The following is a 6,000-nucleotide window of genomic DNA, read 5'->3' on the forward strand; positions in this document are numbered from 1 at the left end:
CAGGAGCGGAGTCAGACTAGTACAACTCCGAATGCATTGGCAAATGCGAGAAATCGTCCTTGGAGGACAGTGCCTTGTGAAGGTTCCCATGCCAAAGTTACGGCATCACAGAACGACCTTGTTCAAGAGGGTTACAAACCTTTTATTTCAGAGGGGTTTGTGTCACTGGATGGAGACTTGACTAACCAGAGACCTGTTAAGGTATTGAGGGACACAGGAGCACATCAATCTTTGATGTCAGAGAAGACTGCAACTGGTGTTAGTGTTCTTTTACAGCGGGTTGGTGGCTATGTTAAAGCTCCACTTCATGTCATCCATTTAAAGTCAGATTTGGTGTCAGGACCGGTCACCGTAGGTTTACAAGCCACTCTTCCTGTAGAGGGAATATCTTTTGTTATCGGGAATGATTTGGCCGGTGGTCAAGTTTCTGGTAACCCGATGTTTGTTGAAAAGCCTGGTATGGAAAATAACACCGCACAGTTAGAGCAGGAGATTCCGGGTATCTTTCCATCCTGTACCACGACTCGTGCTATGGGTAGGAAGCGCTCTGAAGAGAAGAGGAAGGTACTGACGTCACGCTTTGCACAGACACTTCTTGTCAAGTACCCTGAAACTAAGTGTCAGCATACACAAGTCAGGGATGGAGGCAATATTGGCAAGCTCTTTGAAGGTGGACTGAACTTCAACACAAGGGAAGATGTTCTGGACTCTGTCTTCGGCAAATATGGACCGCTCTTGGAAGTGCTGCTGATAAAAGACAGGGAGACGCAAAAGTCAAGAGGGTTTGGCTTTGTCACGTTTGAAAACACAAAGGACGCCAAAGATGCAGAAAAGGATTTGAATGGCAAGGATTTGGATGGTCGGACCATAACAGTAGAAAAGGCAGGCCATGGGCGTCGAGGGGGCTACAGAGTAGGAAAACATGGAGGTAGTTTCAGGGGTGGCTATGGCTCCCGAGGTGGGAGCAGTAGTTTTGGTGGTGGCCGCAGTCGAGATTACTATGGAGGCTCCCAGAGTTACGGCAGCTCCCGAAGGGATGATTATCAGGGTAGTGGCCGAGAAGGAGACCGCTATTCACGTGACTACAGTGACAAATGCTCCAACCGTGATTATTATGAAATTTAGGAAGAGATTGAAGCACTGAATGTTGCGGAGCAGCCGAGCCAAGATTCCTACACGGATTAACCGTGAACTCCACGTTCCTAAAGGCGTCCATGTAGTGAATACTTCCAGGCCTCACCACCCAACCACCATGAAACCTGGCTCTCAGCTCGGCCTCCCTAAAAAAGTGCTATAGATTTGCTTGACTTTGGATTTTTGATCATAACCCATTAACCTTCATTCAAAAAATGAAAAATAAAAATCAGAGGTTGATGAGATGGTGTTTGGCTTTGCAGGAGTTCAACTTGGAAATTGAGCATGTAAAGGGCAGGGACAATGTCGTTGCTGATGCTTTGTCCAGAGTGAACTAACTTTGGAAGTCTCTGTAGGTTGTTTGAAGTTTTGTTGCTTTATTTTTGGGAAATATTGATTATCGTTGCTCACGTGAATTGATGATTTGGGTGTGAGTTTACTTTTGTTTGTTGGCAGAGTTTTGCCTACAAAGAAAGTTTTCACTATGTTCAAACTTTCTTTCTTGAGGGGGGGAAGTGTTACGGATTTGTCACTTCCGTTGTTGTGGTTTTCATCCACTTGAAACATTTCTGGTTCCATGTATTATTATTATTGTTGTTTAAGGGAAATAGCAATTATTATTGTCAAAAGGTAAAAGGTTAATGTTTTAAATGAAACAGGAACCAGAAGGCGACGAAGAGGAAGAGGAGAAAAAGAAGGCGGAGCGAGTGAGTCGGACAAGAAAGCCGAGCTGCGCCGAGTTCTGAAGTGAACGTTGTCGAACGGGAGTCACTCGCGAACTTTCGGGTTTCCTGGGAAAGGGATTCCTGTGACAGAGTTGTCATCGCTGTGACCGATCAACCTGCGTGTCAGGTTTTTGGCAGTGGATTCCGAGGAGAATTATCGTCGGGCCGTTATGTCTCAAGAACGGGTCGTCGGCCATTTTGACTCACGCGCTTCACACGTCGAGCAAGGTTTCTTTGCTTCGTCAGCCGTTTTCACCGCTTTCAGACGTATCTGGTGTGTGTGTGTGTGTGCACCGTGGCTTTTGAAGATTAATTTGCGGTTCGCCGACTGTGAGCCGTGAAATTCCATACCCGAGGATGTGATTTCCCAGTCGCCTGGAGGGTGCCTTTGGATTTCCCAGTCGCCTTGAGGGCGCCTTTGTGCAGCTTTGGCTGTGTCACTGTACTTGCCGTCCACACGGGATTCTAGTCTCGATTGGACATCGTTCTGGCGATCGCTGGAGCGAAACAACTTTGGCTTGAAGCCGGAAATAAGAGACATTGGGGAATGTTCTTGGTTCACTCACTTGGAGCACAGTGAGTTATATATTACGAAATTGTCATAGGACATATTGATTGTACTTTTGATTACTATTATTGTTGTACTGTTATTCCTGTGTGATCTTAATACAATATTTGTTTGTGAGTAACAATTGAGGTGGCTTCTCCATTGATCTTTGACATACAGAATAACACATTTTTCTGCCGTGACTCCTCTCGGGGCTCGGAGGTATACCGTGACCAGGGGGTCGGGGAGGAGCACGTAACAATATATATATGACAAAATATATATATACAAAACTTGGTCTGGATTATGTCGGATTATGACAAAACTAGGTCCGGATTATGACAAAACTTGGTCCACATTATGTCGGATAATGACAAAACTTGGTCCACATTATGACGGACTATGACAAAACTAGGTCCACATTATGACGGACTATGACAAAACTAGGTCCGGATTATGACAAAACTTGGTCCACATTATGATGGATTATGACAAAACTTGGGCCACAGTATATATTGTTACGGACGCGGTTTAGATGTTATTTTGACCGAGCGGTGGTGTATTACCGCGACCTAACAGTTAATCCCCGACTAGACCCCGATTCCACCCAGACGTTGACCAAATCGCGCTATGCTAAATCAATGATGGAAAGGACACAACGACTGGGATAGATGAAACGACGCAAGGGGTACAGTTCTCAAGACCTCCGGAGGAGGATATAATTACAGTGGTGGAGAAAAGGGGTAGATTACAAGGTAGTGAGGTAAAGACACAGAAGAGATAGGCACTTAATTACAGTCTTATCTTATCCCAGACAGACCACAGACAAACGGAACAAGGCTGACTTACACAGGGATTGATGGCAGGGAAGGACAGGTAGTTCGATAGCACAAGGTGCACCTTGGCTCGGGGACAGGATCAAGCACGGTCCAAGAGATGCAGGGAGGCCTCACAGCGCTCGGAGGGTACGTCTTGATTGCTCCAAGCTCAGCGCGCATCTGACGTCACCTCCCTCTTCCTGCGCATGCTCAGCGGGGAGTGACACGCCCTCGGCTGGTTGGCTCCGCCCCAGATGGGACCGGTCCGCCGCTTCCATTGGGTGCGGGGGTTACCGGGCTCCGCCCTTGATGAGGAGCTGACAGGGAGCCCCTATTTGGTAACCCCGTCGAGCACATGTTCGATGGCGGCTCGCTGGGAAGGCCTCATGCCCTCCCAACACCCCCTACCAACCAAGCCGGAGTGAGGACGCGCACTCCCTGTGCACGCCGCCGCCGTTGCTGTTGTTGTTGTTGTTGTTGCTGAACCGTGAGGAAGAGCTGCGGGGAGGTATTGGGAGGTCCTAAACTTCCTAACGGTGCCATACAATCACATTCTGGTGCAACGAAGGGTCAGAATTAATGGAAACGAGTCCTTAACTGACATAGACTAAGAATAACTAGCAAGATGTCCTATAGTTGTCTTACATGAGATGCGGTGAACCTGGGCACGACATTTAATGGGGGAAATAGGGGGAGGTCGGGTCTACAGAGTGTTGTTTACAGAAAATGGGACTAGGGAATGGGGGATTGGGGATAGTTGGGAAGTATTGAGGAAATAGGGGAATATTTACAAGCGGATATGGATGGATGCAAATCCCATATCCGCAACATTGCACCCTTCTCTACCTCGGGGCGGTCCCGACCCGATAAATTTTTACCTACGTTAGTGTGGCACTCAGATGTAGTTCCCTCTACTATTAACTCAACCCTGAGTGCGACAGTTTTACAGATGTTCACAAATGAGTAAATATGTCCCCCTGCGACGTTGCACCCTTCTCCTAACAGAAACACACCCACAGGATAACCGAATCGCGGAAAGCATCCTCAAACTAAACATACAGCCAGTAGGGAGCATCATTTATACAAGACTGATATTTACACTACGATCCAGGACCTGTTCTTTGAGGAACACATGCAGATGTTATGCATAGAGAGAGAGAGCACGCATGCCAGCATCGATACACCAACCCACGAGTGCCCTGTGGCCCTACGGCCTTTAATAATGTGCAGAGCACCCCGTCCAAGCACCAAAAGCACCACCCCATTATGCACAGTCAGCACCAACCGGTGCACCAATAAAGTGTTCAATAATAAATGCACAATCAAGTGTCCATGGTCACCGGTGGTGTCGCAGCCGGCCGATGTTCTGCTGCTGGTCTTGCCTTCTTGGAGTGCACTTGGCCTTCTGGCTTCTTTAGAAATAAAGAAAGGCGCCAATCACGTCCATTTCTTAATTGTGGCCGTCACGGGGCCAACTAAAAGTGGTTCACCTGTATGGCATAGGTGCCACGTTGACCCAGAGGTCCATCCACGGGTGGTGCTTGACCGCAAAAGAACTGCGGTCCATTGTGGGCGGCCACAAAAATTGCGGTCCATATGGTGTATCGATCCAGGCAGCAAGCAGCGGAAGTACAGGCCCACAACTGCGGAGCCAGCACCTCTCTCTCCTCTCTCTCTGCCCCAAAGCCAGATCCTCGGAGGTGGGAGACAAAAGAAGACAAGTGAGTAAGGTGGTAAGGGCGCAAAAGTGCACGCAATTCAAGGTAATGCACACTGGGGGCACATGGGAACCAGGTGAGACAGGTACGTTCCTACCGTACGCCCCCCCCCCCCCCCCACCAGGTAACCTACATTGCCCCTCCCTTACCCCTTACTGTATCCACAAAACACAACACTACCCATAAACATCTACTTTACACATCAACAAACGTCCCTACTGTCTTCCCCGTTCCTCCCATAAACCAAATTCGTCTTCTCTCCCTCCTAACCAATCAAATTTGCCATTTCCAACTCTCATCAAAATTTGCCATCTCCAACTCAACATCAAAATTTGCCATCACCAATTCATCATCAGTCCCTCCTAAGGAGGGAGAGATGGAATCACCCCAATGTCTCATCCACGTCGTGATGCGTCTCACAAATCCACACAGCAATTCTCCTTTCCTGCAACACAGAACAAAGGAACACAGGTGTGGAGTCATCATCATCACCTCAGGTAAGTGGCTGCGTATGGTGCGACAGGTTCATCAATCCTAACTATTTCCTAAATGACTTTAACAACTTTACATTACCCGGGGTCTTTCCCTGCCAATCCATTGGCCAACTTACACTATGGGTTCTAAAAACCAATTCCCATTGACCAAACTGTGGTGCTTCTCAAGTTGGGGTCTCACTCCCCCGATTCATCACTCGGTGCCCCCGCACAATTTCGGTGGCTGGGTCGTGTGACACTCCCAGCTGGTCTGCCCACCTGCACACATCCACCACTGTTGTTGCCTACCGAGCTCACCTGCTCCTCACCCTAACCTAACTAACTGGGGAAGGCCCTCTCGCACTCTCACCCCCTCAGTGCCCTCTCTGGCACGGGCTGCCCGATCCACACCCGGGATCCTCAGGCACCCACTGACACTAACGGCTCCCAGAGCCCACCTGCGGCCTCACCTGGCCGACATCCTCACAGTGGTGGAGTGCCCAAACCAACTACACACACTAACAGGCTACACGACCAGCCAATTTCACCACACCAATGCACCCATCCACAATACCATTCTGCAAC

Source organism: Myxine glutinosa, chromosome 13, assembly GCF_964187855.1.
Source record: "Myxine glutinosa chromosome 13, kmMyxGlut1.1, whole genome shotgun sequence".
Classification (NCBI taxonomy): Eukaryota; Metazoa; Chordata; class Myxini; order Myxiniformes; family Myxinidae; genus Myxine; species Myxine glutinosa.